At 46.6% G+C, this 24,482-nt stretch overlaps 1 protein-coding gene across 1 annotated transcript in view; it reads right to left on the reverse strand.

Moving 5' to 3' along the window:
- The window catches only part of col8a2 (collagen, type VIII, alpha 2), a 55,397-nt gene extending 36,639 nt beyond the window's left edge, over window positions 1–18,758 (reverse strand). Inside the window, exons 1-2 of the mRNA XM_056298973.1 lie at window positions 18,154–18,758; window positions 17,685–17,962 (exon numbers count right to left, since the gene is read on the reverse strand). The gene's annotated coding sequence lies outside the window, so the exon portion shown is untranslated. The remainder of the gene's footprint in view (window positions 1–17,684; window positions 17,963–18,153) is intronic.
- Between the last annotated feature and the right edge of the window lie 5,724 nt (window positions 18,759–24,482).

Below are 24,482 nucleotides of genomic sequence, written 5' to 3' on the forward strand. Positions count from 1 at the left end.
AGCTCCTGGACTTTGGATTGCTTGCACTTTTCCATTTTTTGTAGACTTTCCCAATCCATAAGCACCTGTGGAGTTTGTTTGGTACCCTGACACACCTCATGCAAAAATGCTTTTCTCTACTAGTTTATAGTGATGCTATCATTGTGGGTTTCTTATCATTTATTTGGTCCTTGCTCTGCTTCTTTTTTTACATTTCCACTTAAACCCATGTTGTGTCTTGTCTAGGTTCTCCTCAGCGATCAGTTTAGATTCAATTAGACAGACAAAGACATCTTGAATTAATTAGATGATGTTTTATCTAATCTGATCTAATCTTTGTTTTACCCTACAATTCATAATTTCAATGATTTTTCCATCCTTGACATTTCTGCCATTCCCTTAAATGTTAACGAGTTATCATATTTACAAGTCTTTTCAAACTGATGCACTTAAATTACAGATTGTGTGTGTGTGCGCGTGTGTGGTCTATCCGTCAGTATGTCTGTGTTGTCCCCGTGACTACAGATATGCTGCTAGTGAATGCAGCTGTGGGCTGTTGCTGTTTTAAGATCTGTGGAGGTTTCTGGGTATCCGTCCCACTGAGACTGGCACGGTGCACAAACACCAGACTGATGTAAGACTTCTGCTATTCCTTACTAACTGGGGCTCTGCCATGCAGTAACATGCAGTAATAGTCCACACCTGGCCACCACCACTCACCCAGACAACATATATCTGTTCACTAGGTATAGTCTGGGTACACCAGCTATCTTCTGCCTCTGTGTTGCTCTCGCACTCCTCTGTCTGTCTGACTCTTTCATGTTTCCCCCTTCCTTTCCCTCCTCCTCTTTCACTCCAATGCTGCCACATGCATCTATCTGTGTGTCAGACCTCATCGAAAGTATGATGCCCACAGGGGCGTCCGGGTAGCATAGCTGTCTATTCCGTTGCCTACCAACACGGGGATCGCCGGTTCGAATCCCCGTGTTACCTCCGGCTTGGTCGGGCGTCCCTACAGACACAATTGGCCGTGCCTGCTCTGGTCGGTCAGGGCGCCTGTTCAGGAGGGAGGGGGAACTGGGGCGAATAGCGTGACCCTCCCATGCGCTACGTCCCCTTGGTGAAACTCCTAACTGTCAGGTGAAAAGAAGTGGCTGGCGACTCCACATGTATTCGGAGGAGAAATGTGGTAGTCTGCAGCCCTTCCCGGATCGGCAGAGGGGTTGGAGCAGCGGACCGGGATGGCTCGGAAGAGTGGGGTAATTGGCTGGGTACAATTGGGGAGAAAAAAAAGGGGGAGGAAGTATGATGCCCACGTTCCTCACCGTGAAGTGATTGATAAAACAAGGACAATTGGGAAAGAGTGAGAGAGGCTGACGGGCGTTGAATTGAGAGGTAAAAGCCATTGTCTGAGCAGAGCTCGGAGACTCGGCTGCTTTAAGTCCCGGCAAACAAACCCCAGGATGACCTAAAGTCCCGTGCATGTAAATTGCCCACAAAATCTCTCCTTCCTCTCAAATCACTCATCCGCTGCTGAGAAAGCATAACCCTGGGCCCTGTGGCGCATCTCTGACGCATCTCTTTAGCGCAGCATCGTATGGTTTGGAAGGCAACGTGTTTACTTAGGTTTGCAGAGCAGGGGCGAAAACCTCAACTCTTTCTGGGTTTTTTTTTTTTACACAAAGGAGGGGGAGACCGGGATAGGGGAGGTGGTGAGGCACCTCCTTGCCATCTAACCGCAGGTTTAAGAGAAGTTTGTGTGGCTGTGTTGTGAAGGCGGGACGGAAGGAGGGGAGGAGGGGTGGAGGGGGGGGTTGAGTGAATACCCAATATGCAATATACTTTAAATTATGCTTGTGTGTCTGCGTGCATGTGCCTCTGGGTTTGTGTGCCGGGCCGGCCCGTTTGAGCGTTAAGTGAAAACAGAGAGGAGCGCTGGCGAGTTAGGCAGGTGCCAAGCCCTGCACGGTAGATGAGATGTGGTCGCCGAGAATAGCCAGGACCCCAGACGCTGTGAAGCAGCACCAATGGAGGCCACAACTCCTCAGAGATGGGGGGGGGGTGCATGCTTGAGAGGCAAATGGAGGAGGGTGGCTTAAATAAAGAGGTGGAACCAAAAAGGATGAAGGCAGAAAAAAGGAAAGGTGTGAGAAATGAAGTCGAGGAGCGCAGGCGGTTATCCGACGTCTCCATCGTCCAGGGCCATATTTGCACTCGCCTGGCTGCTGTGCTAACAACGGCCAGGATTGCGCGGTATGAGAGCCCTGTGTTTACACGGCTTTTCCTTCTCTCTGTTGAGAACAGTGCAAATAGACATAATGCCGAAATAACAGTCGACGGAATGCAACGCCGCGTATGTGGTTGTTGGGGTTGGACCGAGATTTTAAGGTTGTGAGGCAGACAGATAAACCCTCCCCTTTTCCTGTTGTACATCGCTCTGCTCCATCAGGTCTTCTGAGGGAAGGGAGTCTTTGTGTGTGTGGACAGATTTTGGAGTTGGAGGGGTTTATCTGGAAGGCCAGCTGACAATGACGGTCAAAGAAAACAGTCACACGCGGGTGGCGATACATTTTGGCAGTTATTCTGGTAATGTCGACTGTAAACACCAACCAGACAAGAAGATGAGGTTGAATTTTTTTTTTTTGCAACACTTCCCTGGCAACAACATACTGAGGCATGAAGTAAATACAACAAGGCTGAGGCAAGAGTCAACCAGCAGTGATGCAAGGGATGTCCCATGTATTTCTGTCCCCATCGAAATCCCCCTGGTGGAGGACAGCCAACATCCAGAAGAGTGACGAACGGAGTTGGCTATTCTCACCAAGAATGGCAGGATTATGACTTTTTCGCTAACACCGTGAAGAAGAAGATGATTTAATGATGATGAGATGGCGTCTCATCATCATTAAATCTTTTCCCCAGACCAGAGAACTCGGCTCATTCGTATTCTTATTGGGAGAAGCAGAAGCGAAGGGTGAAAGACGTGAAAATGAGTGTAAGACACAGAGAAATTCAAAGCGCAGACTTCAAAACAAACATTGTCTGACTTACTTTTCCTCCAGCTTTTTTTTTTCTTCCTTTTTTTTCTGGGCCCTCCACCACTTCCCACCACCACCCCTACTTTCTCTCCATCCTCTGTCTCTCCCCGGACAACATATAATAGGGACTGTGGTTTTTATTGGAATGGCTTAAATGACCCCTAAAATGCTGTTTGAATGACGAGTGTGAGTGTCTGTCTGCTTGTGTGTGCATGTGTGTGTGTTCGTGCACGTGTACTCTTGCGTATGTGTTTTGTGTGTATGTACAGGCTCCAGACCCATTTCCATTGGCCATGCCAAATATCTTTGCACCCCCCCACCCACCACCACCAACACCACCACCCCCCTTCCCCGTCTTGTAGTTCACCACATCTCCCCACAATGGTTACAATAATTTTTGCTCTGAACGTGTGTGTGAGTATGTGTGTGTGTGTGTGTGTGTGTGTGTGTGTGAGTGAGTGAGTGTGTGTGCATTTTCTGTTTCTTTCTCTGCTTCCTCATTCATACCATGGGGAAAACGCATTTGCCTTTTCACACTCATACGATGGTGGCTAGTATTTGCTGCATGCATCCACACGAGTGTGGATGCATGATCTTGTCTGAAGCGACAGCCGTCCTCACAATCTGGATTTCAATGGACACAAATCTGTCCCGGGTTCTCCAGAGCATCTGAATACAAATCCATCTTCGCCTCCATTACCGAACAAGCGGGTCAAAGAGGAAGACACAATTAGACCACATTGATTTCTACCACTGTGGTTCCACTTTCCACCGGCACTGAGCAAACTAGTCCTACTAGCTACCAAAAGCAGCATCACCACGCATCCCCCTACCCCCCCCCTGACTGTTTTCCATGTCGACATGCTTGCGTGTCTGCCCGTCTCCTGAAAATCCAGTCAGCCACCAAAAATCCATCATGTTATCGTCGGTAAACTCTCTCTCTTCCCCGCACATGCAGATGAACGCACTGAGAGCAATTACAGATACATTCCAGATGCCCCTTTGTGCGGTGAGAGCACCTAAAGATGGGGGGGGGGATGTATCCGGGATCCAGACGAGACATGACAACCATTCATTCAACCCCGGGAGATAAAATAATTGCAGAAGAGAAGAAACAGAGGTTTGAGTGCATACGTGTCTCTGACTGGGAGACACGGCTTGTATATGTTTAGCAGATTATGCAGAAGGCACTGACAAACTGTCTTCACTTGACGTTAGACAGACAAAAACATGTTCATGTATCTAGCCATTAGAACAATGCAAAATAGCAGGGGACACACAATAGTCGGGCCGAGCAGAACGTGTGGTGGACTTGACTGAATTCACACACAAATTGAGACTGTAAGTGTTCTGTTGTGTCTGGCAGGAGGGAGAACTATTTGGACAAATGGACCCTGGCAGCGTTTCAAGCAGCTTGTTTTCTCCTCTCTCTCTCTCTCTCTCTCTCTCTCTCTCTCTCTCTCCCTCTCTCTCTCTCTCTCTCTCTCTCTCTCTCTCTCTCTCTCTCTCTCTCTCTGAATACTGAATAATGCTATTGAGAACAGTGTAAGGGGAGGAGTTGGGATAAAAGGGGAGGGTCACATGGAGTAGATTAGTGGACTGATTGATGCGGGCTCTTGCGGCACACTTCTCACACTCCTTTTATCTTCCTTTGTTTGTGTCACTGATCCAGAAAGCAGCAGTGAAGAAGCCCTGCTCCTGTCTTGTTGTATTTTGTTCCTATAGTTACTCTCTCTCTCTCTCTCTCTCTCTCTCTCTCTCTCTCTCTCTCTCTCTCTCTCTCTCTCTCTCTCTCTTTCTCATACACACAAATACACACTAATACACACACACACACTAACACATGCATATACGCACACACATATATGTGTGTGCGCATGTGTATGTGTGTATATGAGATAAAGAGAGCATGTGTATATGAGAGAGAGAGAGAGAGAGAGAGAGAGAGAGAGAGTGTATGTGTGTGTGTGTTCAATAGAAATTTTAATTAGGAATGACTGATGGATATCTTGAATTCCAGGTTTTTACATTACAGATTTAAAATTTTGAGTTGTCATAATTGCAAAATATGTAGATATCTAGACATCAGCAAACAGAGTTTTGTCTAATTATAATCTTTCTTTCTTGGTATCGATTAGAATAATGATTAGCCAAAAACTGCATGATGGATGTTGCTTGCACAATTTGTTGAAGGCTAATTAGATTGCGTTATAGTTTTATCCAGTTCTGGGCCTAACAATGTCACAATGTTGTAATTTCATTTACATTGTAACATATAGCTGTGAAAACTGTTTGCCATGAAGCACTAACCTTATACACCTGAACTCCGGGGTTTTTCCCCGTTTTGCCTCACTTTTTTCTGCTATGCCCTACTTTCTCTAGAAGCATTCTAATACCAGTCAAACCAAAATATAGAGATGGGCAACATGTTCAAGGGTCACGCTGATAGACACGGGCACGGCAGCTTCCTGTTCCGAGAGTCGGAATCTGATATCAGATCGAGTGCCATCCTAGCCATTGGCACCGGAGTGACGAAAATCAACAGACTGAAACTCAGTGATTATCTTCATCCCTTTTAGGAGAAACTCAGACTGTCAGACTGCAACGGCATCGCACAATAGGAGCATTATTCCACCTGGGGATGAGCTCCGGGTGAAAACTATTTGACAATCATCACTTTCCCTCTCACTGGGAAATAGACGCTGACGAACTGGATCGGAGGAAAGAGCGAGGGGATTTAATCAGTAAAATTATGCGTGGGAACTGACAGATAGAGAGAGAGAGAGAGAGAGAGAGAGAGATACGTAAACCAATCTGGTGTTTTCTTATCACATTTTACGGCCAACGGAGGAAGAACCTCAATTCATTAGGGCGCCATTTGCGTGTACTGTGCTGTCTTGGAGGGGGTCTACACACGTTTCCCCGCAAGTGTTGAAGCGGTCTGGATTAGTAATTGGTCTTTGTGTGTGTGTGTGTGTGTGTGTGTGTCTGTGTGTGTGTGTGTGTGTGTGTGTGTGTGTGTGTGTGTGTGTGTGTGTGTGTGTGTGTGTGTGTGTGTGTGTGTGTGTGTGTGTGTGTGTGTGTTTACACGGTGCTTTCAAACAGCTGACTTGTCTTAGCTGGCCTCTCAGCATCCCTCAGGATGAAATGCCTTGTCTGATTCATTCCCACTGAAGAACCAAGCACACTGATTAATGGCTCTGTCCATTTCCTTGATATTTTAGCCATGTTCACACTGCAGGCTTATTAAAAGGCATCTTGCGATCACAGAGAGGCGAATCTGTGAAAACGTTAGCGCAGGTGCATCGGCGAGCTGGTCAGCCGTGCACACAGCTCCGCTGTCTCTTCGTTCATCTCCAACTGCGGCTAACATGAGGTTTGAATCAGCGGCCTGTCATATGGCAGGGATGCAGAGTTCGAGACACATCCTCTCACTGTAATGATCTGGCAGACATTTCTGCATCCTCCGCCTCCCTCCTCCTCCTCCCCCCGCCCCCTCCCCCTCCCTCGGTTTCTTTGCTCCTTCCTTTCCCATCCATTCCCCCTGAGGGATAGGATGCCCTCATCCTTTTGTGGGAGGAAGACAATGATGGTTGCCTAAACCCCCGAGAAAATGTTCGAAAGATATCTATGATATATTTTCCAAGGTAGACATAGGTATTTGCTTCCCACTTTGTGTTTAACACCAGAGAAAGTTTATCTGATTGCGCCCGTGCTAGGAGGTTATTGCACTCATTTCTCAAGTTGAGGAACAGACCGGCTGTTCCCGACAGGGTAAACAAACATTGGCGTAGTGGCAAGGTTGCGGCTGGCTGAAGTGGAGTAAGTCATGGAGGAATGATCCGTGTCTCGGAGCAAACAGACGGCCCTCAGCATGTTTCTGTTGACACTGGTTCAAATCCGCCGTCAGATCAAAGACGCCACATGATCGCTACAAACCGAGTTCTCCTCGGGACCAGACTTATTTTCTCTTTTCTGCCTTTCACTTTTTCCTCCTCTGCTGTACTTTCACCATTCCTTGCCTCTTCCCCACAGTTCACCACCACCACCACCTATACTTTCCTCCTGTCTCCATGTTCATCATCGCCCACTTCCATCTTTCACTTTTCTCGTCCAGTTGGATCTGCCGCCGCCCCCGCTTTCCTTTACCGGCCGTGGATATTTTCCCACATCCTTATCACACTCAACCACATGTCAGGAAGAAAACGGGTTTGTGTGGGCTTTGCCCAGCTTTGGGAGATGTCCAGCGTGGGCTCCAGTGGGCTGGTTGGTGGTTCCGTCTTGTGGAGCAGAAACGGGGCCCACCATTTCGGAAATAACCATTTCTCTGGTTCGAATTAGCACCGAGGCAATACAGCAGGGATTTCTGCCGGTGGCTTGCAGAGGAAGGAGTAGGAAAGAAAGGAGAAGACAGACCATGTAGCCATCTGTGGACCACATGAATGTTGGCGGTAATTGATTCAAAGCTCTCTGTAATTAGGTGTTGTATTTGTTGGCCAAAGAACACTCTCCCAGAAGTGGTCGTACTTCTGTAGCCCTCACAACCCAAACCTTTTACAGAAACAAAAGTGTGGTTAATGTAACTTGGAAGATGTTTTTCCATCCTCGTGAAATCTATCTCTTAGGAGAACATTCAATTTTTCACTTAGGTCATATAAATCCCTGATACGTCCCCAGCTTTGTGTTAGAAACTTTATTTGCCACCATGAATTAAAGGGACCTTGGATTTTAAACCCATATGATCCAAATGACACAGGTTGATGGTACCAAAGGCAATTTGTTCATTTTTTTGTAATCTCAGGCCTATAATGAAGGCCCGCTTTAATTTTCATAATCTTAGACAATGAGAGCTTTAGATGAAGACACCGCTGCTCTCAGATCGTAGATACGCTAATAGCATAACTCAGGATGCGCTGAATTCATTCTCGTCTTTCTATCCAATAAAGTGTCGTCAGCATATCCGACTTGGGGCATTCTCTAAGCTACTGAGACATGATACATCTGACCGCCTATTATTTTATGAAAGAAAGAATTATATTTTTTGACTACCGAGAAAAGCTGAGATGAGAGGCAAAACGAATGTTACCATCATCCAATTAGACCCACGTTTATTTATCTTAGTATTCACATTACAGCATCTCAAGCAATACTTTGTGGATCAGTATTCCACTGGTTAGCCATCCCTACAATTTTTCCAGAAATGCAATATCCCTGTCTCATACGCTTCAAGCAAAAACAATCCTAGCAGTTGCAATTACTCCTTTAAGTACTTGTTCAGCTTGTTAGGAATGCTGCCAGACTGCATTGCCGTTCTTGTCGGACTCTCGAAAGCATTGCATGTACGTTGTAATAAGGATAAACAAGAAACGAGGGAACTCAAGGCTGCTTACACACCACAGTACCCTCACACACACACACACACACACACACACACACACACACACACACACACACACACACACACACACACACACACACACACACACTCACCAATGGACACGCATACATGCATAACTTACTCAAGAGCGCAATACTCACACCACAGAGAGCTGAAATGGGAATGAGCACAAAGTCGATTTTTCGTTATCGCTTTCTGTTCAGTCCCTGATTACAGGAAACGATTAGGACAAAAGCCTTGAAGGGCTGGCTGGGCTTCATGGTCCTTAATGCCTCTGAACCTAGCATTATGAAACACATGTTTGCTCAATGGACTGAAATTCTGTACAGAAAGGATTAGGTCTCAAAGCTGAGGCCGTCTAAGCATCAAGGGCTAAGAGTGGAGCCACCACAAGTAATGCCGCTGAGGTGCACTAATCATAGAGTACCACCACGTCCCGGTATGAATATTTACGATGAGTTTTTCATTATTTCTGCTCTAGAGTTTAGCGAACAACATTGTAGCAACTGGTGATGCTAATTATCTGTCACGCAGCTTGATTCAGCGCTTTAGGTGTGTAATGTACACTTGTATGACTAGATAATCAACAGGGCCGTCCAAAAGCCTTGGGTGGTCTGATAAAAAGGGGAAAGCCCTCCTCCGTCCATCCCTTTTTCGCAACGCAGTCGGCTAAAGTCCAAACTTCAGGTGTTTACGCGCCATGGCCATGTTTAAAGCTGAGAGAAAGGCTTACAGATGGATGAGGCACGGCCATGTGGTGTGCACCTGTAATCACCTGACAATGAAATATCTTAAAGAGGACCAGGCATGAGAAGACCAGCGAAGCTCCAGCATTTCAGCCATTACATATTTTGCGCTAGCCTCATGCAGATTTATGGTTTTACAAGCTAACGCCTAACTAGATAAATAGATTTCAATAAGTAAGTCACAATGATAAAATATTTGACTTGGACAGAGAGCCTAATTTCTGTAAAGTATTTTAGATGTACTTCAGAGCCCTATGAGCAGACATGGGAAGTCTGAGGTGAGTCGGTCTCGCTGAGGTTATGGTAGGAACTGAATTGTGCAGGGTAACAGAAAGTTAGAGAGTAGCTTAAACTTGCAGCAGCATCTGAAAAAAAGAAAGAAAAAAAACTGGACAATGTTGGTATTTGTTGTGAAGTATACTCTTTCCTTCGCCCCTCCGAGAAATTTATATACTGTAATAACTCAGTACTCCTGTAGTACCAATAGCTCTAGCTTGCAGCATTAAAAAGACTGTGAGTGTGCTTGTGTGGGCTTGTGTGTGTGTGTGTGTGTGTGTGTGTGTGTGTGTGTGTGTGTGTGTGTGTGTGGTGTGTGTGTTTTGCATGAGACAATGCACGAGTGTTTTGCATGACTCATTTGAGTGCTATCGTCTGCATGCGTGTGTCTGTAATGTACTAGGCAATACATCAGCAAATCTAGCGTGATGATTTTTTTTTTTCATTATTATTATTATTCTGTTCCAAGGGGACTATAACACCACAATGACCCAGTCTCTTTTCTCTGTTACAAACACCTACCCACATGTCTACAGCAGGCTCAGACTGAACAATAACAAAGTCTGGATCTCTTCAAACGGTCTCAGAAGGGCTTCTCCTGACCCTTATTCAATATTGGCTCATCAGTTCGAGATATGTTCTTGCTGCATCTTAAGTAAAGGTAATTTAAAAAAAGAATCACTTTGATTTAGCAGTAAATCTCTAGTCAGATGAAAAAACGAGGGATATTTGGAGTTTTATGCTAAGAACCTGACCCCTGTTTGAGTTCTGAGTTGGCCTGAGCACTGTGTTTAGCCCTGCCTTTGAAAGCAGTGAATGGATTCAATGCCAGATGGTAAACTGGGGCGTGGGCAGTGAATGCAAGTTAGTGAAAAACAAAGACTATGTAAAAACTTTTCCAAACGCAAGTGCAAATGCACAAACACACACACAGACACATGCATGCACACATTCATTTGTATAGGCATGCACAGATACGCACATACATGGGCACAAATACACAAACGCACTTGCACACACAAATACCTCAGTGATTCCCTGCCTTACTCTGGACCTTTCCCTCCTCTTCGCCGCATAGTGTTCGTCACATTGCACACATGAAGCTACACACGCAAGTCAACCGAACGAAACCCAAAAAAATCCCTCATCTGGCTTCTGGTTATGGAAACGAACGAAACCCAAAAAAAAATCCCTCATCTGGCTTCTGGTTATGGATTCCCAATACCTGCTTTTGATACTTTTATCAGAAAACGAACAGTGAGGCAGGAGGCGCTCACATACAAAGTTGGGAGACACGGGGGAAACTCTCACGGCATGATAATGCCTCCTTGGAACCAGAGCTACACCAAGGAAAACTCAGCCGCGGTGGAAGAGCGCAAGATGTCACGTTCCATTAAGTAGGAAACAGCACTGGGCTGGACTACCATTTGTTCCTCTTGGAGTCTCTTCGCAAAAAACATGAGCTGCCGTCCCAAAAACTCAAACACACACCATTGGAAAATACAGATTTGCCTCCAGGAAGCATTGCCCAATATGTGTTTTGCCCATGGTCTTGTTACTGCGCCTTGTTCAGGCCTCACTGAATCAATGCAATGCCGGGCACTGGTGAAAAAAGGTTGCATTACCGGCAGATTTTTTTTTTATTTGAACCCAAACAAGAGTGGGGGTTTAATTCAAGAATAGTTTGGTTTAGAGCAGACCAATAAAAAACACAACACAGTGTGATGGAAAGCGGTGGTGTCTGGGGAATTCAGGAAGGAAGGAGGGCTGTAAGGAAGGAAGGAGGGGAGAGAAAGGAAACATAACAAAAGGAAAGTAGTAGCAATGCTTGCAATGACTCCTTTCCCCACCCACCACCACTACTGTAAGCATGACCTTGACCTGTTCTGATAACTGTGGAGGGCACGTTGTCCAAACCCACTAAGACTCCTGCTTCAACCCAGGCACCACTCACAGAGTCAATGAGAGACAGAAGAAAAATAACAAACAGACGTCTGCCAAGCCTCCCTGCTGCTCTCTCTCTCTCGCTGCCTGCCTGTCTCTCTCTCTCTCTTGCTCCCTCCCTCCCCTCTCTCTCTCCCGTTCTCTCTGCCCCCCCCCTCTCCTTCTCTCTCTGCCCCCCACTCTGTCTTTCTCTCCTCTCTCTCTGCCCCTTCTCTCCTCTCTCTCTCTCGTCTCTCTCTGCCCCCCTCTCCAGTCTCTCTCGCTCTCTCCTTCTCTCTGCCCCCCCCTCTCTCCTGTCTCCTTCTCTCTCTATGCACCCCCCTCTCCAGTCTCTCTCGCTCTCTCCTTCTCTCTGCCCCCCCCCTCTCCAGTCTCTCTCGCTCTCTCCTCTTCTCTCTGCCCCCCCCCCCCCCCCCCGTGTCCTGCCAACCCAATGGAAAAACGTTCCTCATTCCAGACGCAGTTACGACAGAGGGAAAGAGAGAGACACAGACAGAGAGACAGGCCGATAACAGACAGACCAGGCAGAAAGGCAAGAAAAAGAAAAAGAAAACAACAAAGTTTAAGAGAATTGCAGAGAGAGAGAGAGAGAGAGAGAGAGAGAGAGAGAGAGAGAGAGAGAGAGAGAGAGAGAGAGAGAGAGAGAGAGAGAGAGAGAGAGAGCGAGCGAGCGAGCGAGCGCGAGAGAGAAAGAGAAAGAGGAAAAGATGGATAGGGGACCGGAAAACAGAGAGGAGTAAAATAAATAGGAAGGTAACGTGGAACTCTTTATGATTTCAGTAAATACACAAGACAGAGAGGACTCCGGCTGTTATTTGTTATTGCTCCTCTCCTCCTCCTGACCTCTCCTCTGTTGTTTCTGAGCCCTCACACAAGTTGAAAGTCAACACGTGTCCTTCGAAATGGGCCCTGACTGATGAGACGTTACTCTAGCCACTTGAGGAGGTGGGGGGGGGGGGGGGTGCGAGTGCGGATACTTACTGTCTGCCTCTAAGCTGACTGAGTTTCACATATATCTGCTGTGTGTCTGGCCAAGACGGCTACCGGGGGCCGTGGTAAACAACGTCATAGAATAGGAACCGACATGAACACACTCCGGAGACGACGCTAGTGCATGTCTATACACATGAACGCAGGATACAGAAACGTACCTATACTCGATTCTTTCCATTTATCTCTCTCTCTCTCTCTCTCTCTCTCTCTCTCTCTCTCTCTCTCTCTCTCTCTCTCTCTCTCCTCTCTCTCTCTCTCTCTCTCTCTCCCTCTCTCTCTCTCTCTCTCTCTCTCTCTCTCTCTCTCTTCCTCTCTCTCTCTCTCTCTCTCTCAGCTGAAAAACAAATCCAGCCCATTAATCTCGTATGTTATGGTCCCAGGCACTGATTAAGACAGAGTCCAGGGCCAGTATTCTGTTTCCACTGGCCTTCATGGCAATTCTTCATTCACTATATTACCGGCACCGGTTATCATGCCTTTACAAGTGTGTGCAATGCACTGAATTTGTGTGTGTGTGTGTGTGTGTGTGTGTGTGTGTGTGTGTTTATATAGGTGTGTTTGCGTGTAAGTGTGTGTGTGTGTAGCTGAAATTACAGCCTTATGTCTCACGTCTTCCGGCAGAGAAGAGTGGATTAGGAAAAGTACTCTTTGTTAGAGGAATGTTCTCATCCTAAAAGGAATGGCCTGTTTTAAATCTATTTCCACTTTATGGAAAAGTACCCATGAAACAAACGGCTTTGATGAGGGAAATATGTGCATGTGGTGTGTGTGTGTGTTTGTGTATATATATGCACATATGTATATGTGTGTGTGTGTGTGTATGTTGGGGGGGGTGTTCAGACTCTAGCTAGGTAAAGAAATAGGTAGGTCGTTGCTTCTCCGGGGCAGTAAGCGGTGGTCTTTTAGTTTCGGCTTTTTCCTTAAGTGGCACTCTCCTTCCCTGGTTAACATGGCACAAATGGAGACTGACAGGGGCACACATGCTCTCCTCATCCCTGACAAACGAGCACAGAGATGCACGCATTCGAGAGCATGCACAGGCTCAACCAGCAGACTGTGAGGGAATATCACTCGGGGGAGGGGGATCACACAAATACAAACCGTACTGAACAACGTTGTGTCGAGCCGGTTCAGATACGGCAGTGATTTTACATCCCTGTGCAGTGTACCAGAGGGAAGAGGGCTAAAACACTAGGTTAGTGGAGGAATACAACTTCCAGGTTGAGCACCCGAAATTGCTTCAAAGCTTCGACCCTCACCGGGGACTTGGCGTGACATGTCGGCATCGCGGATGTTTGCCGTGCCTATGGCCCCAAGTGAGACATGTCAGGCGTCCAAATCCCAAGGATTACACACACGCAGCGACGATCACAGAAAAACAAAGAAATCAAAACCAGCAACTCTGAATTCTTCCAGTGTTGATGTAATAAGATTCATAATGTCATAGAGGTACTTATTTATAGTAAGCTGGTGACTTTTTCTCAGTTACTTGAAAAAAATTTTTTTTAAATGACACACAGACAAATCAAGAAACAGTTTCTTTCCCACAATATATTATGTGGTGACTGCATGCCTGTGTGTGTGTGTGTGTGTGTGTGGTGTGTGTGACGCTGGTGCTTTCTAATCTACCCTGACCCTTAAGAGTGAACTGCTTGATACCCTGCCCCCTTGTGGTCACAATGTGCAAACTCCACTACAAGCAAATCACATACACGGGTGAGGGAGAGAGAGAGAGAGATGAAGAGAACTCTCAAAAAGGTGACGTCTCCCATAACTTCTGTTAAAACGTGCTTGTCCCCTGTGTTCTCTTCCCAGGCACGGACTCTAAAACCTCAAGCACGGCCCGAGAGTCCTCCCCGTGTTGCACTTGTTTAATATTACTCCCCTGCCCAACACAAAGACTGGGTAATCCATCAGCACATGAGTTCAGGGGAGGCATTTATAAGGCCTACTATGCTCTGAGACGCCAGAGTTCAAGTCACCGTATTCACTCATTTATTTATTTCATTTATCACTCTTTGAGTTGTGTGTGTGTGTGTTTGTCCGTGTGTGTGACAATGAGAACAGCATTGTCCTGATAAAAAAAAAGATGCGCTGCAGAGGCGGGGTGGGGTGGGGGGGTTAAGCCTTGACATGAGAACAGGCGTTGTCCTGATAGAAAAAAAAAGACAAAAAAAAGAAAAAGAAATGAAGACCTGCTGGTGTTTTGAAAGTCACTGCTGAACAGTTCTAACATCAACACGTTCTGCCCTATAAAGTAAGTTCAGTGGGGTGCTTGGTGGCCTAAAGTTACACAAGCGGGCGTTTGGCACATGCCGGTGTCGATGTGTTCATGCATTTGAGATGTGCGTATATATACGTGTGTGTGTGTGTGTGTGTGTGTGTGCGTGTGTTTACGGAGAGTGTTAAATCCATTTAGGTGTGTGTATTGCACAGACCATAAAGTGTACAGTATGTGTGCCGCTGTGCATCGAGCGTGACTGTCGTATGGGTACATTTTGTCACGCTTGGGGCTTAATATCAAAGGCTGGAACAGGCAACCAGTGGAGAGATTGGCTGTAACCTGTCATTTGTAGTTAAATGATATACCATGTGCACACAAACATGCACACACACACACACACACATATGCACACACACATGCACACACACACACACACACGCTGGAGCCTGCTTACAGCTGCCCAGTAACCAACTGGTTAACACCCATTTGAGGGGCAGGCGATCCTAAACATCGAAACGGAGTTTGCCGTGGTTACAGCACAACTTTTGCCATCGCTTTCTGCCATTTGCCAGCATAAGAAAATACAAGTGTCTGTAGCGCCAGGAAATAGGTAGACAATGCTGGGAGGGAGCGGAGAGCTGCATAAATCTCCTGACCTATAGGCACTTTAATTTTCATGCTACTCATAAGGACGGAGGGAGGGAAGCTAAATAGAAAGCACTAAATCTGCACGAGGAGCCGCCGGCTTTATGGGCGAGTGTTACATTTAACAGTAAAGCAGACAGAACACTGCTGAGTACCAGCAGCCTTTAACTACTCCCAATGCACTTTTCCACCAGAGTGAGAGCTCACATTTTAGTGTGTATCTGGTCACCCACTCCCCTGAACGATTGTGTAACACACTCCAGTATGCACTCCAGTATTCACCTCAGCATACATTCATGAAGTTATACACACGTGTGCGCACACGCGCACAGACACAAATACACACACACACACACACACACACACACACACACACTGCACTCGCGCACACACACACACACACACACACACACACACACACATGCACAGGTACACATCTAGGCAGACCTTCTGCCGTAGGCAGTGAAATAGGAGGATGCTGCCAAATGTTTTTGGAGTCCCAGAACCCTTGCCGGCTGTCTTTTCCAGACTCCCTTTCCCTTCTCTGTCTGCCCTGCCTTTCTGCCTGTCTGTCTGTGTCTCTCTCTCTCGCTTTCTCTCTTTCTCTATTGCTCTCTCACACTTTTTCTCCCCCTATCTCTTTCTGTTTCTCACTCTCGCTCTCTCACTCTTATACCCGGTCCCTCTCTTCATTGCTCACAGAGACTGCTGTTGATGTATTGAAACACATGTGACAGAAAATGCATCTCCTCACAAAAGCATTCACTTTGGAACAACTCGCTCATTTTTTGTTGTGTTTGCTTAGCTCTGCTAATCTGTTCCTCTTGTGCTCTTCTCCTTTTGGCCTCTCTGTCTGTCTGTCTGTCTGTCTGTCTGTCTGTCTGTCTGTCTGCCTGTCTGCATGTCTGTCTATCTGTTTGTCTCTCTCTCTCTCTCCTCTCTCTCTCTCTCTCTCTCTCTCTCTCTCTCTCTCTCTCTCTCTTCTCTCTCTCTCTCTCTCTCTCTCTCTGCCTGTCTGCCTGTCTGCCTGTCTGCCTGTCTCTCTCTCTGTCTGTCTGTCTGTCTGCATGTCTGTCTGTCTGTGTCTGTCACGTTGCATACCTGAAGACTCAGAGTCATGATTATTTCTCCTATATCTGTTTTAGACGGAGGGATGTCGTTGCAAAGGAATGTGGCCCTGCATGCCAGAGGTGTCACAGTGGATGGACAGAGCAAAGCAAAGCAAAGAGAGAAGAGAAGAGAAGAGAAGAGAAGAGAAGAGAAGAGAAGAGAAGAGAAGAGAAGAGAAGAGAAGAAGAGAAGAGAAGAGAAGAGAGCAGAGGAGAAAGGAGAGCAGAAAACAGACAGGAGAGAAGAGGACGGAGTGGAACAGGAGAGAAAAGACTGGTTGTGGGGAAAAGAGGTGGAGATCAAATGTCCATTTTCCCCATTCCCTCGCTTGATACATTCCATGCACTCAGGACAAGAAACATCATAACCAGTCATTTAAACAAATACGGAGGAATTAAACTAGGCAAAACAAGTTGCAGTGCACACCGGGGTGGGGGGTGGGGGGGCAATCAGGTGATCATGTCACCAAACATGCTCCCAGATTTAAACAGTAGATCCTACCAGGCCAAATACTCCTACTAGATGACACTCTTACTAAGACTCTAATCACTCCATCTGCAACAGAGGCGAGCCCATTGGTACCTCGACCCCATACACACACTTTGTAAACGCACACCACGTGTAAACTCCCATCCCCAGCACCAAGACCCCCAAAATGCATGCATGTGGGCAACGAAAAAAAAGAAAAGAAAAAAGGACTCATCCAAGCTGCATTCCCTCTTATTTCAGCTGTGCTTTATTCATACTGGGAATTCAATACTGTCAAATGAACACAATGCAGGAGCATGTGGAATCTCTTTCCTCACCTGACCCTTAATCAATACCATCTCTTGGCAAGACAGAGAGAAAGAGAGAGGGAGAGAAAGAAAGAGAAAAGTTGAAAGAAAGAATTTCTGCTATTACTGCACACCAACTTTTCTTCATTTCTACACAAACACACTCATAGGTTTTCAGTAGATTCTCATTTGCAGCATGGTTATTATGCAGACTATGTTACATAATAGAAATTGACAGGCCAGGGAGCTGAATGAGACTACTGTAAAGGTTCTTTTTTCTTTCCTCCCTTTTTACATTTGCAAGCCATTACTCCCTGCCCTGTGCTATAAGTCCTAACTCTAGCTTAACACGGAGTAGAATTATGGAGGTCCCATGACTGAGATATTGCACCGTCTGTTTTTTTTTTTTCCTCCTTTCCTCTCCTGTTTCTGTTGCCTTTGGCTCTGGGCTGTGTTCCCTGAAGCCACATGTGATAGAAATGAAAAAGCAAGTGAGGAACGGGACACGGGGATGCGAACAGAAGGAGTGAGAGAAATGGGCAAAGGGGGGCTTACCTTTCTCTCTCCTCGGTGTGTCACGGGGGGTAGGGGTGGACAAAGTGGGTAGGTGTGAGCTTCAGGTGGGTCTCTCTCTTCTACCTCCTTCCGTCCGTCCTTTCCTTCCTTCCTTCCTTCCTTCCTTCCTTCCTTCCTTCCTTCCTTCCTTCCTTCAGCCACGCGTGTCTCCCATGGAATGTGACGGCATCAGAAATTCAGTGAACATGTGGCCAAAAAAGACGAGCCGGCGGACGAGTTCTCTTGGCAAAGCCTTGGAACGTTGAGCTGGTCCAATGCTGCTCACATGTGCAAGAGAAGAAAAAAAACAAAACAAAACAAACAACAAAAAAAAACACCAAAAAAACAAACAAAACAAACAAACAAACAAGAAAAAATAAATTAAAAAAAATTCAGCAACACTTATGGCAATAGAAAATGGAATATTTTCAATTGCAGGTGTAGCAAATTGTCTTTCTGTTCACTTTACTTTTTTTGTTCCAAAAACACAAAAATATTAGTCCGTGTGATTTTTCTTTTTCTTTTTCTTTTTTTTTTTTTTTTTTTTTTTGCTGAGAGATAGTAACAGAAGAGAGAGTGTGAGGAGGAAAAAGTGAGAGAAAGAATGAGCAAGAGAAGAGGGAAAATTCCTCTCTGAGTTTTCTTCAGGCTGTCCAGAAGCAGGTCTGTGGCGCACCTTCCCAATCTCCGCACTGGCTGTCGCACTCCAGGGTGGAAAGCCGGGGGTGTGTGTTGGGGGGGGGGGAGACGAAGCGATGGTAAGGGACGGAGAGAGAGAGAAAGAGAGCGAGAGAGAGAGAGAGAGAGAGAGAGAGAGAGAGAGAGAGAGAGAGAGAGAGAGAGAGAGAGAGAGAGAGAGAGAGAGGGAGAGAGAGAGTAACAGGAGAGGGAGACTCAGGCACTTAGTCAGTCAGTCAGTCAGTCAGTCAGTCACGCAGGCGGTCAAACAGGCAGGCACATAGTAAGGCGGTGTATATTGAGCTGAAGGCTGTGGGTCCAAGCAGACTTGCGCTCCCACTCCCGGGGCTTATAACCAGGGGCCGTGCACCTCACCGCTCCAATCTCTCCAGTTTACTCGCCGATCCCTCTCCCACTGGCTTATTTTAGGAAAGACGGAGGGAATTGTTCATTGGGTTAACCCCCTCGTACAAAAAGGCAAGTGTCTGTGGCTGGCTGCACAGAGGTAGGAGGGGAGTGAGCAGGATGGGGTGGGGTGGTAGCAACACAGAGAGGGGTGGGGTAGGATGAAGAGGAGGGAAGGGAAGAGGGATTTTTTTTGGAGGCTTCTCTTGCCCCTGTTCTGCCCCCTCCTTCCTTCGTCTCCCTCTCTCCCTCCCTCCCTCCTCCATGCCTCTCTCCATCCTACCTACCTTCCAGGAAACCACCCACCCCTTCTCCCTACATTTTCAAAATAATGTTTTGTTTTGTTTTTTTTCTGGATTGTTGTTGGTGTTTTCTCTCCACTTTGGACACAGGCATATTCAGAGGAATCAAGGCTGGCATACACACACCACCACCACAAACAACAACAAAGGATTTCAACGCACAAACGTCTATCTATCAATCTATCTACCTACTTATCCGTCTATCCGTCATCATTTTAAAACATAGGGTGGCATCGTGGGCACGGCAGCTGTCTCTTCCTCTCTTTCTCTGCAGTTTGAGTTTCAACGAAGCTGTTCTGCATTTCGACCCTCATTATTTAGATATAAAGTTATTTTCTGTTTAGGGGGGGGGGTAAGCCAATTTAGGTTTTTACCAATACAGGCACTCTATTTGTTGCTTGTTCTTCATTCAGCGTAGAAAAAGTCAAATTCTCATCAGCCTGGCTAATTGCAAGCTGTACCGCGGAAGTTAGCTAACAACCTAAATGGACTACACTGGATACTTATTGTTCACTGGGTAATTTCAAATGTAGTGGAGGTTAACTAAAAACAGTGTTAGCATTCAGTATCTAATTGGCAGTGTGGCCAAGTGTAGCTGGCTCTGTGCTGTGGTAGTGGACCTTGAAGCGAAAGCTGTTCTGGGTTTGTGATTGGACGAGGCAGAGGAAAGCTGGCCTGGCCTCTTCCTGAAAGACCTACTGGGACTAAGCCATTGGCTGAGTTAGAGATCAGATAGAGATTGCGATTCCAAGTAAATATTGGAAAACTGTGGAGACAGAAGAGAGAGAAGTATGAAGCATAAAGTAAAAGCCTAGTGTTGACCAATGACTACGAACAAAAAGTTTGTTTTATTCGAATATCAATTTCTTCCAAGTGCAGTCGACTCATAAAAAAGGCCCGTCATAAGCCAAGTAATGTCAACATTTACAGTTAATATGCTCCATCGATTGCAATCTGTGTTCTTGCTTGTTCACCAAAGTTGGCAGCTCAGGCTCATGACGTTTGACAAATGTTCACAGACTGTCTAATCTCCCGGCCATCAGAGCCAAAGTCAAGCTCAGTATTCCCAATTCCTTGCATGAGGACTACAACCCAATGAGGGCAGATTTGAATAATGACCATTTGTGCTAAACTGCGTCTGTACTTTAAAGACGAGCAATAGGTCCGTATTTGTAATCACATGGTATTTTATGCATTGCTGTTCAGCTTTGTTGCTCTGCACCAGCAATGTCCCTCAAAGTCAAGATAGCCAGGTAACTGAACACACAACGGAGCAACAGACCTTTGGTTTTTCTTGTATATTCACATAGTTCTTTACGGCATTGGATGGATGGAAGGGCCTAGACTTGCCAGTATCTGAGTCTGCTGTTTTCGAGTCAACAGAAAAGCATTTTGTTCATTATTGGGGGGGCCTAAGTCAATTGAAAAATCTTTTAAAAATAAGCGATAGGCGTCATGTCTGTGAAAGGGCCCTGGTATATTTTACTTTGACTGAATGGCTCTCTGAACATGGAAAGGGCGGAGTGTCCAAATGCCCAGCAATGATGTCATCAATAGAAGCCCTGTGTGGTACGTTGTGGGCGTTTCGCATACAAAGTCAAGCTTGTTATTCATTCATTCCCCCAGGTGCTTATGTGTGCACGAGTGTGTCGACCATGCCCTTCTTATGAGACCTATAGTTTTCTGTTCGTCGCTCAATGAGGCGACAAATTGGTTGAAGAGAGGTTTGCGCAAACATGGGAGAACCCCCTCCCCTCCCCATGCTCACCTCACCCACCCCCCTACCCCCACCCCAACCTTCGCCCAGTCGCGGCTATGCTGCAGTTCAACTGAAGAATTCTCCCCCCAGGTCCACGGAAATCTCAGCTCACCGTCTAATACACCCACACAACACACATTCACTCGCACTCATACCCTTGGCCAGCGCACACCCCATGAAATCCCCAAACCAATGACTATATCACAGTACACAAGTCCCCTCCCTCTCACTTGCTTTTACAAGGTGAAACATTCCCGAGAAGAGGGAAAAAACACCTGGTCGTCATAAGTTTGCCCCCCCCTTTTTTTTTTTACTCCACTTTCCCGTTTGCTCCATTCCATTAGCAAGAGTAAAAACAAACAGTGACGGTTTACTAACTGGAAAATCATGACGCTGCATCACACAAGGCTCACTTTTGCTCTTGATGAGCATTAAAGCCCCGAAATAAGTCATGACACGAGGGCTGGCGTCACCGATACACTCCACCCTGCACCGCACCCAGCGCCACCAGACATAGACCCACTATGCACTAATGTAGGGGGTCTGTTCTCGCGCCAAGGAATGGTGCATGTGTTTCGGGTGGGGTTTGTTAGCTTGGCGATTGTATTGAACGTAGAGGCCCTTTGACGGGCTTGAGTGAATGGCTGAAGTGTTGCCGAAGGGTGGAGGGGTTTGTGTTTGTGCACACGGTTGGAATAACTGTTTGGGGTGGCAACACGAATTTGTTTATTTGAGTACGCGGTCACTCTCTCAGCACGCCTTTTGAACAGCCGTGAAAGTATAATTATTGTAAATGGATATGGATGGTGGTAATACTTAATCTCATTATCGCCCATAAAAATCAACCCGAAAACTGAAGTGTTCGACACCTAAGCGGAGAATGTGCCAGGCTAATGCGCTTTCCTTTGGCAAAGCTCCCTTTCATTCAAACAAGGCATCGCTATCAGGTAACGAAAGGTCATAGGTGAAGGTTCACGCAGGGACAGTAGGACAGGTGTTCTTCTCAGTGCACCTCTCTGCTATCTCTTTCTTTCCTCCTTTCCTTTTATACCCCCATTTTCTTTCCCATCAGACCCTTTTTTTTCCCCGCCTCTGGCGCAGAGTCAAAAGGGCCGTTTTCTCTCAGGTGATGTGGTCCACCTTTGTCTGCTCTAACCTTACAAAGGAATGCCTGGCATTCACCAGGCTGTGCCTTCACATGGCTTTAAAAGGAGGGAACAGAGTCGAGGAAAAGGAGGGAGGGGGAAAAGGTAGAGAAGTGGAAGCTTTTGGCAAAAGGATTTTAAACAGAAGGGAGTTGAGGAGGGGCAGGCTCGAGATGAAGAGACACAACAGGGAGGGAGAACAGGAGGAGGAAGAACGAAGAGAGGGCGTGAGTTTAGGGGGGGAAAAAAAGAGGAGAGAGAGGGAGATGGAAATAAGAAAGGATGGAGAGTTAATGTCGGCGGGAGAAGGGAGAACAACAGGAAATGAGGTAAAAGGAAAAGAGAGTTGCAGTTTTTCACACGCCGCGTACAAAAGCCGAGGCCTGAAATTGATATAAATTTCAACGAGGAAATTCCTTTGAGCTGTCCTTGGGGCTCTGCCACCAATCCGGGTTGGCACAGGAATGAGGGAGGAGAAGGGCAAAGAGAATAGAGAAGTGTGGGCGGGGGGGGCAGGTACAGAAGCTATGGTTTTGGCCTCACCCCCGGCTCACCTGACACATTGTACCCCCCTCCCCCCTCCAACAAAACCCCAGGATAATCATTTGACTCTGAAAAAAAAAGGGGGGAGGGAGGACAGTGAAAAGAAGAGGGATGGCAGTGTTTTGCGCCCTGGGAAAAAAAGTCCCCATAGAACTCAGAGGACAGCCAGGATCAGCCTCCCATCTACCGAGCTGGCCATGGAAACGAAAAGAAGGGAGGGAGAGGCAATGGGAGTGAGATGGAAAATGTAGAAGAGAAAGGACAGAGGAAGAAATGGAGGCGGCATGGTGCCATGTTGAAGGGTGCTAATGTGGTTATTGACGAAAATCACCTTTGCACGCGTCCACCTGCACAAGCATACAAGCATACACTCACACATTATGGTATACAGGAGCTGGGCCACATGTTTTTGAGAGTACATTCACAGAGTTGCCAGCTGACTAACACACAGACACAAATGCACAGTGGTTACAGAATTTAGTTGTACCTGTGTACCAATGTGTGAGTGTATGGTATGTACAGATGGGTGACAAATTAAAGGAAAAACCTGACTGCTTGACCCCTACAGTGAGGGGATTCGGGGGCTCTCTTATGCTGTGGGGGGCATTTTCCTGGCATGGTTTGGGTCCGATTGTCCCCTTAGAGGGAAGGACCACTGCAAATCAATACAAAGTTATTCTGAGTGATAACCTTTATCCTCTGATGAGACATTTCTTTCTCTTAAATTTCTTTCTGATTTTTCCCTTTTTCTCCCAATTTAGTGGCCAATCGATCCCTATTTTAGTTCGAACACCCACCCTCGTACTGCATGCGTTCGCCAACTGCATCTCCCTGGCCGGCAGTCTCGAAGGAGACGCCTTGCCACTTTCGTGACAAGGCGACTCAAGGCCAAACCACTGCTTTTTCCGATACACACAGAGACGCATTCATGTGACGAACACAAGCCGACTCTGCCCCCCTCCCGAAGACAGCGTTGCAAATTATTGCTGCTTCATCGAGTCCGGCCATAGTCGGATCTGACGAGACCGAGGCGCGAACCCTGGTCCCCAGTGGGCAACTGCATCGACACAAAGCCGATGCTTAGACCGCTACACCTCCGCGGACCCTTGATGAGACATTTCTGTCCTGATGGGAGTGGTCTCTTCCAGGATGACAACGCCTCCATGCACAGGGCACATGGGGGTCACTGAATGGTTTGACGAATATGAAAATGATGTAATTCATATGCTATGGCCTCAACAGTCACCAGATCTCAACCCAGCTGAACACCTACGGGAGATTTTGGACCGATGTGTTAGACAGCGCTCTCCACACTGTCATCAAAACTCCAAATGAGGGAATATCTTCTGGAAGAATGGTGCTCCACCCCTCCGGTAGAGTTCAGAGACTTGTAGAATCTATGACAAGGAGCACTGACGGTGTTCTGGAGGCTCGTGGTGGACCAACACCTTACTAAGACACTTTATGTTGGCTTTTCCTTTCATCTGTCACCCATCGGTATGTAAATGTGTTTAGAGCTATTTTAGTGTACAGGCTGCAACAACAAATATCTTCCAGGAGGAAAATAAAGAATCTATTTATCCATCTAGAACACACAAATACACACAAAAAAACGCACGCTAACACCCACCCACAAATAAACACCCTAACTCACACATGCATGCACTCACGAATGCATGCAGACACACATGTAAATACGGATAGACTGGGACTAAAAAATGGCCCTGGACATTTTTTACCCAGATCACCCCACCACAACTAGCCCACAGATACTCCACCACCCCCACCCCGTCGATGCACATACAAACACACCAGCTCTTAATACCATCACTTATGAGCACAGTGGATGGATACTCTAGGCCAGTGTTTCCCAACCCAGTCCTCAAGGAACCCCTATCCTGCAGACTTTCATTGTAACCCTGCATAGGGAGCCCTGCTTGTACTTACTCAACCAATCATCTCATAG

Source organism: Lampris incognitus, chromosome 18 (assembly GCF_029633865.1).
Source record: "Lampris incognitus isolate fLamInc1 chromosome 18, fLamInc1.hap2, whole genome shotgun sequence".
NCBI classification, from domain to species: Eukaryota; Metazoa; Chordata; class Actinopteri; order Lampriformes; family Lampridae; genus Lampris; species Lampris incognitus.